We start from the raw sequence: 12,357 nt of genomic DNA, 5'->3' as shown, positions 1-12,357 counted from the left end.
TTGGTTTCCAGAACTGGTTACTGGGAGGGTGTAGAATGTTTAGGGGCACTGTCAAATTTAGGAAACCTTATGAAATATCAATCCTAAAGAGCATTGACATTACAGGTTATTTCCATGCATGGCTTGAGCCTTCACGTGGCTTTGAAAACAAGGGCATGCAGTGTGAGGGGTCCTGAATGCCATTCTTATGAAGTCCGGGCTTCGGGGGTCTGCACTGAGTGGGGCAAGGCGCTCACTTCAGCCACCCCATTTTGCATGGGCCTGTGCCCCGGAGAAGGCAATGGCACCCCACTCCAATACTCTTGCCTGGAAAATCCTATGGACGGAGGAGCCTGGTGGGCTGCAGTCCATGGGGTCGCTGAGGGTCAGACACGACTGAGGACTTCACTTTCACTTTTCACTTTCATGCATTGGAGAGGGAAATGGCAACCCACTCCAGTGTTCTTGCCTGGAGAATCCCAGGGACGGGGGAGCCTGGTGGGCTGCTGTCTATGGGGTCGCACAGAGTCGGACACGACTGAAGTGACAGCAGCAGCAGCAGTGCCCCGGGGCTGGTCCTACAGACACTCAGGTCCACGTAGACCCGTAGGCCTGTGCCGTGTTCTGACAACCCTTCTGGGCAAAGGAGCTTTAATGTTCAAGTTTTCCTTCCTGGGCTCCATCCTCCACTGTTTGGGGGTCTGGAAACTTTTTTCCTGCCTGAAGGGGAATGGTTTTGATAAATTTTTCAATATTCTTTTCCAGAACGTTCGGTGTTTTTCAGCTGTAGGTGGGTCAAGCCAGATGACCAGGGCTGGACTTTGTTTCTCTTTTTCTGGTTTCACTGCTCCCGGGGCGATCCCATGGTGAACATGAAAATCATTCGGAAGGTGATCATGTCACATCCGGGCTTCCCTGGTATCTCGGTGGTAAAGAGTCAGGCTGCAACGCAGAAGATGTGGGTTCAGTACCTGGGTTGGGAAGATTCCCTGGAGAACAAAATGGCAACCCACTCCAGTATTCTTGCCTGGGTAATCCCATGGGTTGAGAAGTCCAGCGGGCTATGGTCCCTGGGGCCGCAGAGTCAGACACAGCATAGTGAGTAAACAACAACATTTCAGAGTCACATATGGTGAAACCTTGCCAGCTCTGGGGCTTCATGCTCTCCCCTGCAGCCTGCGGCAGAGGGGAGGGGGGAGAGGTTGGAGGGAGAACGTGAAACAGCCTGACTTCTCATCGATACCCTCCCAGACCCGCCTATGGAGTCCACCTCCCCCTTCTTCACCAGCCAGTCTTCATCACCTGCTGCCTTCCTGGATTCCTGTTGGGGTTTCCTTCTTCCTTCCCCACATTTGGGGCACTTCCTCCCAGACGGAGGCACCTGGACCTGGGCTGGAGGATGCGGACATGGTACCGCTGCTGCTGCTGCACCCAGAGACTCTGCATTCCTTGAAGTTCACCCCCACCCTGAGGCCCCAGGACCACAGCACTGACCTCACATGTTGGGTGAATCTCCAAGGGTCTCAGGTGACCATGGAGAGAGCCATCCAGCTCAATGTTCTGTGAGTGTGGAGGGGTGGCTGAGTCCCTCAGGGCAGTGGTGTGTGTGTGTGTGTGTGTGTGTGTGTGTGTGTGAGTGTATAGAGAGAAGGCCAGCCTACTCTTTTATGGGTCTACGCACTGGGAGCTGAGGTGGGGAGTGGCCGAGAAGGACAGCCCTCCGCTTCCTGGTTTCCCTCCTGGGGTGCTGGTCAGTTTCCATCCCACTCCTCCTCTGCAGCAAGCCCATGTCTTTCTGCCCCAGATGCCCTGAGGAACCTCCGCATCAGCCTCTCCTTCAGAAACATCACAGGTAGGACAGGACCTCTGCTCTCCAGGGCTGGGTCCTGCTCCTAGGACCGCCTCCAAGGACGGGGGGGTGTGCACTTGAGTGCGATCAGATATGGGAAGAACAGCGAGAAAATCAACACCCCGCCCCACCTCCCATGCACTAGACCACACACACATGCAATATACACAAAGATATATGCACAGATGCTAATAGATCCTGGGAAGGCCGGATGGTGAGAACTCAGCCTCCCCCAGCTCTCCTGCTGGGCTTTCCCCAAAAGCCCTCAAGATTCTGCAGAACACCTCATCCCTTCTCATCTCAGAGAGCCAGGCACTGCAGCTGCTCTGTGTTGCTGACAGCAACCCTCCTGCACAGCTGAGCTGGGTTCCAGGGTTTCCCACCCTGGACGCTGCCCCCATCTCCAGCACCAGGATCCTGGAGATGCAGGGCTGAGACCTGCAGAAAGAGAGTTCGCCTGGCAAGCTCAGAACCCTCTGGGCTCTTGCTTTGTCAGCAGATATGTCTCTTCGGACAATCCATTTCTGAGTGTTGGACAAGAGCCCAGTTTCAGGCCCTGGAAGGGGTCCCCCTTCCTGCAACACTTCCAGTGAATATTGAAGGTTGATTTCCTTTAGGATGGATTGGTTGGATCTCCTTGCATTCCAAGGGACTTTCAAGAGTCTTCTCCAACACCACAGTTCAAAAGCATCAATTCTTTGGCACTCAATTTCTTTATAGTCCAGCTCTCACATCCATACATGACTACTGGAAAAACCATAGCTCTGACTATACAGAACTTTATCAGCAAAGTAATGTCTCTGCTTTTCAATATGCTGTCTAGGTTTGGAAGGAAATATAGCTTTTCTTCCAAGGATCAAGCATGTTTTAATTTCATGGCTGCAGTCCCCATCTGCTGTGATTTTGGAGCCCCCCAAAATAAAGTCTGTCATTGTTTCCCCATCTATTTGCCATGAAGTGATGGGACGAGATGCCATGAACTTAGTTTTTTGAATGTTGGGTTTTAAGCCAGATTTTTCACTCTCCTCTTTCACCTTCATGTAGAGGCTGTTTCGTTTCCTTCTCACTTTCCACCAAAAGGGTGGTGTCACCTGCATATCTGAGGTTATTGTTACTTGTCCTGGCAATCTTGATTCCAGCTAGTGCTTTGTCCAGCCCAGCATTTCTCATGATGTACTCTGCATATAAGTTAGAAAAGCAAGGTGACAGTATGCAGCTGTGACGTACTCCTTCCCCGATTTTGAACCAGTCTCTTGTTCCATGTCTGGTTCTAACTGTTGCTTCTTGACCTGCAAACAGGTGTTGTAGGAGGCAGGTAAGGTAGTCTGGTCTTCTTATCTCTTGAACAATTTCCCACAGTTTGTTGTGATCCACACAGTCAGTAAAGAATCTGCCTGCAATGCTGGAGACCTGGTTCAACTCCTGGGTCAGGAAGTTCCCCTGGAGAAGGGATAGACTACCCACTCCAGTGTTCTTGGGCTTCCCTGGTGACTCAACTGGTAAAGAATCCACCTGCAATGGCAGACACCAGGGTTTGATCCCTGGGTTGGGGAGGTCCCTTGGAGAAAGGCATGGCACCTGACTTCCGGTGTTCTTGCCTGGAGAATCCCCATGGACAGAGGAACCTGGCGGGCTGTAGTCCATGTGGTCCAAAGTGTAGGAAATGACTGAGGGAATAAGCACATCACAGCAGCACAGCACTTCTTTCCTGGTGGGTAAGGAAGTGTTTCGCCATAAGGCCAGCATTTATTTAATTCTAGAAGGCAGCCTCAAAGAGTTCTCTTGATTAGCCAAGTGAATTTCCATCCCAGCATCATAACAGAACTCAGTTTCACGTTTCAGTGGGAGATAACTAACCAATTCGATCACATGAACCACAGCCTTGTTTAACTCAATGAAACTATGAGCCATGCCATATAGGGCCACCCAAGACAGACGGGTCATGGTGGAGAGTTCTGACAAAACGTGGTCCACTGGAGAAGGGAATGCCAAACTGCTTCAGTATTGCCTTGAGAACCCCATGAACTGTATGAAAAGGCAAAAAGATAGGACATGAAAGATGAACTCCCCAGGTCAGTAGGTGCCCAATATGCTACTGGAGATCAGTGGAGAAATAACACCAGACAGAATGATGAGCCGGAGCCAAAGCAAAAACAACACCCAGTTGTAGATGTGACTGGTGATGGAAGTACAGTCCAATGCTGTAAAGAATAATATTGCATAGGAACCTGGATGTTAGGTCTGTGAATCAAGGTAAATTGAAAGTGGTCAACAGGAGATGGCAAGACTGAACATTGACATTTTAGGAATCAGCAAACTAAGATGGACTGGAATGGGCGAATTTAACTCAGATGACCATTATATCTACTACTGCGGACAAGAATCCCTTAGAAGAAATGGAGTAGCCATCATAGTCAACAAAAGTGTCTGAGTGCAGTACTTGGATGCAATCTCAAAAATGACAGAATGATCTCTGTTCATTTCCAAGGCAAACCATTCAATATCACATTAATCCAAGTCCATGATCCTACCAGTAATGCTGAAGTTGAACGGTTCTATGAAAACCTACAAGACTTTCTAGAACTCACACTCATGAAAGATGTCCTTTTCATTATAGGGGACTGGAATACAAAAGTAGGAAGTCAAGAAATACTAGGAGTAACAGGCAAATTTGGCCTTGGAGTACAGAATGAAGCAGGGCAAAGGCTAATAGAATTTTGCCAAGAGAATACACTGGTCATAGCAAACACCCTCTTCCAACAATAGAAGAGAAGACTACACATGGACATCAACAAATGGTCAACACCGAAATCAGAGTGATTATATTCTTAGCAACCAAAGGTGGATAAACTCTACACAGTCAGCAAAACAAGACCAGGAGCTGACTGTGGCTCAGATCTTGAACTCCTTATTGTCAAATTCAGACTGAAATTGAAGAAAGTGGGGAAAACCACTAGACCATTCAGGTATGACCTAACTCAAATCCCTCACGATTATACAGTGGAAGTGAGAAATAGATTTAAGGAATTGGATCTGATAGACAGAGTGCCTGACGAACTATGGACTATGGAGGTTCGTTACATTGTACAGGAGGCAGTGATCAAGACAATCCCCATGAAAAAGAAATGCAAAAATGCAAATGGTTGTCTGAGGAGGCCTACAAACAGCTGAGAAAAGAAGAGAAGCGAAAGGCAAAGGAGAAAAGGAAGGATATACCCATCTGAATGCAGAGTCTCAAAGAACAGCAAGGAGAGATAAGAAAGCCTTCCTCAGTAATCAATGCAAAGAAATAGAGGAAAACAATTAAGTGGCGGAAGACTAGAGATCTCTTCAAGAAAATTAGAGGTACCAAGGGAACTTTTCATACAACGATGGGCACAATAAAGGACAGAAATGGTATGGACCTAATAGAAGCAGAAGATATTAAAGAGGTGGCAAGAATACACAGAAGAACTGTACAAAAAAGATCTTCATGACCCAGGTAATCACGATGGTGTGATCACTCACCTAGAGCCAGACATCCTGGAATGGGAAGTCAAGTGGGCCTTAGGAAGCATCACTTAGGAAGCATCACAAAGCTAGTGGAGGTGATGGAATTCCAGTTGAGCTATTTCAAGTCTTAAACGATGATGCTGTGGAAGTGCTGCACTTTATGCCAGCAAAGTTGGAAAACTCAGCAGTGGCCACAGGACTGGGAAAGATCAGTTTTCATTCCAATTCCAAAGAAAGGCAATGTCAAAGAATGCTGAAACTACTGCACAATTGCACTCTTCTCACACACTAGTAAAGTAATGCTCAAAATTCTCCAAGCCAGGCTTCAGCAATACGTGAACTGTGAACTTCCAGATGTTCAAGCTGGATTTAGAAAAGGCAGAGGAAGCAGAGATCAAATTGCCAACATCTGCTGGATCACCGAAAAAGCAAGAGAATTCCAGAAAAACATCTACTTCTGCTTTATTGACTATGGGAAAGCCTTTCACCGTGTGGATCACAACAAACTCTGGAAAACTCTTAAAGAGATGGGAATAGCAGACCACCTGACCTGCCTCTTGAGAAATCTGTCTGCAGAACAGCAAGCAACGGTTAGAACTGGACATGGAATAACAGACTGTTCCAAATCGGGAAAGAGGTACCTCAAGCCTGCATATTGTACCCTGCTTATTTAACTTATATGCCTAGTATATCACGAGAAATGCTGGACTGGATGAAGCACAAGTTGTAATCAAGATTGTTGGGACAAATATCAATAACCTCAGATAAGCAGATGACACCACCCTTATGGCAGAAAGTGAAGAACTAAAGAGCCTCTTGATGAAAGTGAAAGTGGAAAGTGATAAAGTTGGCTTAAAACTCAGCATTCAGAAAACTAAGATCATGGCATCCAGTCCCATCACTTCAAGGAAAACATATGGGGAAACAGTAGAAACAGTGGCAGACTTTATTTTGGGGGGCTCCAAAATCACTGAATATGGAGACTGCAGCCATGAAATTAAAAGACACTTACTTCTTGGCAGGAAAGTTATGACCAGCCTAGACAGCATATTTAAAAGCAGAGTCATTACTTTTCCGATAAAGGTCTGTCTAGTCAAAGCCATGTTTTTGCCAGTAGTCATATATGGATGTGACAGTTGGACCATAAAGAAAGCTGACTGCTGAAGAATTGATGCTTTTGTACTGTGGTGTTGGAGAAGACTCTTGAGAATCCTTGGACTGCAAGGACATCAAGCCAGTCCATCCTAAAGGAGATCGGTCCTCAATATTCATTGAAAGCACTGATTCTGAAGCTGAAACTCCAACACTTTACCACCTGATGCAAGGAACCGACTCATTGGAAAAGGCCCTGATACTGGGAAAGATTGAAGGCGGGAGGAGAAGGGGACGACAGAGGATGAGATGGTTGGATGGCATCACCGACTCAATGGACTTGAGTTTGAGTAAACTCCGGGAGTTGGTGATGGACAGGGAGGCCTGGCGTGCTGCAGTCTATGGGATCTCCAAGAATCGGACATGACAGAGTGACTGAACTGAATGAATCATGAGTAACCAGCAGATCAGGTGTACATGTGACAACCTGGATTTGAAACAGGCATATGAAACTGGAGGGGCAGTCTGGAAGAACTGAAGTCTTGTAGGATGTGATGCTATTTACAGGTAGACAGTGTCAACATTGAGTTGGATTGAGTTGAAATTCAACTCAATTCAACAGAATTGCTTGTGCATGATGTGGTCGAACTGACAGACACATTGGAATCGGGCCCACAATCATCTACATTCATTTTCTTGTACTAAATCTGGAAACCCAGTGTCGTTTCACCTTACAGCACTTCAGGTGGCCCCTCCCAACACCCAGCCTTATAACCGTCTTTAAACCCTTCAATTGCCACATGTGGGTTTTGGCCACCATTACTCATGGCTGCTCTAGAACATGCATCCAAGGAGTGGAAGTGTTGGGTCCTCATGTAAGAACAAGCTCAGCTTGCTGTAAGAAGCTGTTTTCCTCTCAAACGTGTGGGCCAACTTACATTTCAACAACCACTGCTCCACACTTTCCCAGCAGTTGGTGTTTTGAGAGACTTTAATAGCTGGCTACTTGGAGCACACGTAGTCATGCCCTGTTAGTGTCTTAATGTGCAGGTTCCTGACTGCAGTTACGTGGGGCAGCTTTCCATTCCCTGACGGTCTCCTTATACGTTGCCCTCGATGAAAGTCCTGCTCATTTGGGCCCATTTCTGTATATTTCTTTTACCTTAGGCATTTGTAGAAACTCATATTTTGACTACTGTTACTTTGATGGTTATCTGTGTCATCAGTGTCTTCTCCCACCTGATGGCTTTCAATTCGGCACTCCCAGGGATGTCTGTTATGAAGAGTTCTTCATTTGAATACAGCTCGGGATTTCGGCGTCTGTCTTAGAGATGGCGTTGTTTCTGTGTTGTTCAGGAATCCTGCCCCCCCCATCTCCCGCAGTTCATGGAGACACCTGCTGCAGTGTCTTGCAGCAGCTCTACTGTTTGTCTCTCTAAATAGATCTTCAGCCCATCTGCACTTGATTTTGGTTCCCATATGAGCTAGGGGTGCAGTTGCATTTGACTGGCTTCAGATCCCCTGTCGCCCACAGAGTAATTGAAACGCCTATCTCTTTGTCACTTCTTTCTATCACCTTTTCTATTGCACATGATGCTTCCTGTGGTTGGGGTTTATTTCTAGGTTCCCTTTTCCGATCCACTAGTCTACCTGACCATCCCTCTTTCAGTCCAAAATTTGGTTCTACTATGCTCTAATATACCCTGGAGAAGAGAATGGCAACCCAATCCAGTATTCTTGCCTGGACAATCCCATGGACCCAGGAGTCTTGTGGGCTACAGTCCATGGGGTGGCAAAGAGTCAGACACGACTGTCCAACTAAGCAAGCAGGCAGGGGGTTCTGTATCTTCACAACTTGCAGAGCCAGGCCTCACACACTGTTCTTTTTCAAGGTACCCGTGCCTTCCTTGAAATGTCTGCTTCCTTTTAAATTTTACAGTGGAAAATAAATAAATAAATAAATAAATTTTACAGTGGAATTATTGAGTTCCACAGATGTCCACTTGGGATATGGTGACATACATTTTGATTCTGCACATTATTTTGAGTAGAATGGATATTTATATTCTTTTTTCAAACCCCTAATGTGGTATATTTTCCCATTTATTTATATCTTTAATGTCCTTCAAGACAGATTTATAATTTTCTCCATTGAGGTTTTGTATATCCTCTTGTTGTATACCTTTCTAAATGTTAGATAGATTCCAGGTATATCCTAATTTTTGATGCAACTGTCAATGGCTCTCATACAGTTTTATATTACTGTGATATGAGAACGTAATTGATCTTTTTGGCCGAGTGGCAAGGCATGTGGGACCTTGGTTCCCTTACCAGGGATCAAATTCCCATCCCTTGCTTTAGAAGGTAGATGCTTGGTCATGGACCACAGGGAAGTCTGCAATGAATTTTTCAAATTAGAATTTGTCTCAAGTCATTGTGCTCTCTTGTTAAACCTCTAAATGTATCGGTATAAACTTTTGGATTTTTCTACATGTAGAACTTTTATGAACAAAATCTTTCTTTTTTCCTTTCAATTGTTATACCTTTTACCGATATTTGTTGACTTGCTAGGGTGGAACCTATGCTACTCCATTAAGTATGATGTTATCTAAAGATACCCTTCATCTTTTTAGGGAATTTCTCTTTTATTTCCAATGCACTGTGAATTTTATCACAAAGGCATTTGCAATCATCCAGTGTTCACTGTTTTCATCTCTGGAGGTTTAATCAGTAAATCAGGGACAGTAGCCACACTAGAAGCCACACTACGTATTGTGTATTTCCACAGAGGAAATGTAACATAAGTAATCGATTGTGCAGGTGTTGAAAGGCCACTGGAGCCTGTCAAGCAGGGAACACTCTCTTAGTTTTGGACCACTCTAATCCAAGCCCCCAATTGACGTTGTTCAAATCTTTTACATACATAGACACATATTCTCTCTGAGATACAGGTATAACATTGTGTTAGTTTCAGGTGTACAATGTAATGATTTAATATATATACATATTACAAAATGATCACCAAATATGCCTAATTAACATTTATATCTACAAGGCTAAAATTTTTTTGTGTGAAGAGAAATTTTAAGATCTAGTCTTTTAGCAACTTTCAAATGTACAGTGCAGTATTGTTAACTGTATTAGTGTCCTTAACACTTTAAATATAGTCACCATGATGTACATTACATGTCCATGACTTATTTATTTTATTCCTGGAAATGTGTACCTTCTGACCACTTTGCCAATTTTGCCATAGAGCCCACTCTCTACCTCTGAGAACCACCAGTTATTTCTCTTTATCTTTGACTTTATGTTGTTTGGTTTTTTTTAGTTCCACCTACCTGTGAGATCATACAGTATTTTTCTTCCTCTGTCTAACGTGTTTCATTACCCTAATGCCCTCGCGTACCATCCATGTATTGTAAAGGCAGGATTTCCTTCTCTTTTATAGCTGAAGAGTGATCACGAGTGTGCACACACTGCAGTTTCTTTTTCATTCTCTCATCATTAGATATGGAAGTTGTTTCCGTGTCTTCAATAATGTACATAACACTTCCATGAACATGGGGTGCATATATATTTTCAAATTGCCATTTTCATCTTCTTTAAAGGCCCCAAAGTGAAAGTGCTTGAGGCTCTATTTTTAGTTTTGAGGAACCTGCGCAGTGTCCCCATAGTGGCCGCACAATTCACATTCCCACCAGCAGTGCCCAAGGGTTCCCTTTACCCCACATCCTCACCAACACTGCTTGTTTCTTGTTCTTTGACCATCCCAGCTTGACCTTTGCTGGACGCCAGCCGCTCTGAAGGTGTGCTGCACAGCCCTGCGGATCCTGGCCTTCTCCAGCGCCTGCTTGTCCAGCAATGTTCCCGCAACAGATGAGGAGTGAGGGAGAGAGCTCATCCCCTCTTTTTCACCAGGACCCTGGGCAGGGCCAGTCCAGGGTTCTGTGGAGCCTGACATTGACTCAACTGTTCAGATCCCTCCTTAGGCAAAACAATGGTGTCACTGAATACAATACAGACATGGCCCCCAGATACAAAATGTGACCCCCATGTCTCTGGTGTGGCCCTGAAGTGTTTTCAGGGACTGAGAACAAAGAGCAAATATTTGGACAAAGAACCTGCCATATCTCTTATCAATCAGAAAATTCCAACAATTCATGAATCTGTGAGCCAGGAACTGTGGATGAAGGCCAAATATATATTTCCTAAAAGTCTCTTTATCACAGGCACATCACATCTGAGTTTCTTTCGAAATGAGAAACCTATGTAATCAATCACAAAACATAAAATGCTGAAAAACAAAAGATAAGACAGTTATTGAAGACTATTTTTCTTCCTTCCTTTTTTTTTTACAACCATGACCTAGGGCTTGTAGGGTCTTAGTTCTCAGACCAGGGATTGAATCTGGGCCAGAGGCAGTGAGAGTGCAGAGTGCTAAGCACTGGGCCACCATACCATTTTTCTCACAAGTCAGGCACACCTATCACACCTGCATAACACCTGTTCCCCATACTTTTGGCCTGATCCTCTTTGATTGCCTCGTTTTAGGAGAATAATCATGTATATTAATTAATATGAATATTCTACTAATAAAGTGTTAGTCAGCCATGTCTGACTCTTTGTGATCCTATGGACTGTAGCCTGCAAGGGCCCTCTCTCCATGGAATTCTCCAAGCAAGGATACTGGAGTGGGTTGCCAGTCCCTTCTCCAGGAGATCTTCCTGACCCAGGGATCGAACCCTGGTCTTCACACTGAGGGCAGATTCTTTACCATCTGAGCTAGCAGGGAAGCCCATTATATGAGGAAATAAGATTAATTATATGATATCTAAAATAGAGTAGAAAGAAGATAATTGATTGATTGACGGACATTTCTTTTTGTTTCTGTAGTTTAAAAAAGTAAAAAATTTATTATTATTTCTATCTAACTGTAAAAGAAACTTTCCATCAGTCCCATAGCTTCTTCCTGAAAGTATCTAAAATGTTTATGATCATAGTCAAACTTGTGAAAATTAAATAATTTTTTCCCGAAAGGGCAGCAAGTTCACAGGTTTTTTGCACACATGACTTAAGCCTTCATGTGGCTTTGAAAAGAAGGCCATCCAGAGTGAGGGGTTGTGAACTGTGTTTCTGTGTGAGGTCTAGATTTTGGGGTCCCAGCTGAATGTGGCAAAGTTCTTCCTTTACCACCCAACTTTGCGTGGGCCTGTGTCCTGGTCGGCTGGTCCCACAGACCCTCGGATCCATGAAGACACACAGCCTGTGTACCCTGTTCTGAAAACCCTTCTGGGCAAAGGAGCTTTTCACTCTCAGCTTTCCTTCCTGGGTTCCACCCTCCAGCGTATGTGAGTCTTCCTGCCCAAGTCTGAATGGTTTTGAGAAATCTTTCAATGTTCCTTTCCAGAAAGTTCAGTGTTTCTCTGTTGCAGAGTCAGTCCCACCCGATGACCAGGGCTGGACCCCGTTTCTCTTTTCTGGTTCTGCCGCCCGCTGGGTGTTCCCAGCGTGGACCCGAGCATCACTGGACAGGTGGTCATGTCAGAGCCACATGCGGTGAAGCCTCTCGACCTCTGGGGGCCTCAGGATCTCCCCCTGCAGTGTGGGGTGTGGGGTGTGACCTTCTGCCTTCTCAGGGCCACCCCGCCTCCATGGCCTGGGGCATCCAAGTTCCCATCCAAGTTCCCCTTCTCTGCTTGGCCAAGGCTCTGTCTCTGTCACCCTCTGGCTTCCTGTTGGGGCTTCCTCGTTCCCTCCCCACATTCAGGGCGCTTCCCTCCCCAGCAGAGGGACCTGAACCGGCTCTGTGCTGGCGGATGCTGACATGGTGCCCCTGCTGCTGCTGCCCCTGCTGTGGGGGGGGTGAGTAGGGGAGGTGGGGGACGGGGCTCACGGCTGGGGGAGGGGAGCACGCGTGGGGAGGGGCTGGAGCTGCCGCTGAG

The sequence above is a fragment of the Bos indicus genome, chromosome 18, assembly GCF_029378745.1.
Source record: "Bos indicus isolate NIAB-ARS_2022 breed Sahiwal x Tharparkar chromosome 18, NIAB-ARS_B.indTharparkar_mat_pri_1.0, whole genome shotgun sequence".
In the NCBI taxonomy this organism is placed as follows: Eukaryota; Metazoa; Chordata; class Mammalia; order Artiodactyla; family Bovidae; genus Bos; species Bos indicus.
The sequence above is the reverse complement of the archived record's forward strand: the minus strand, read 5'-3'. Positions refer to the sequence as shown.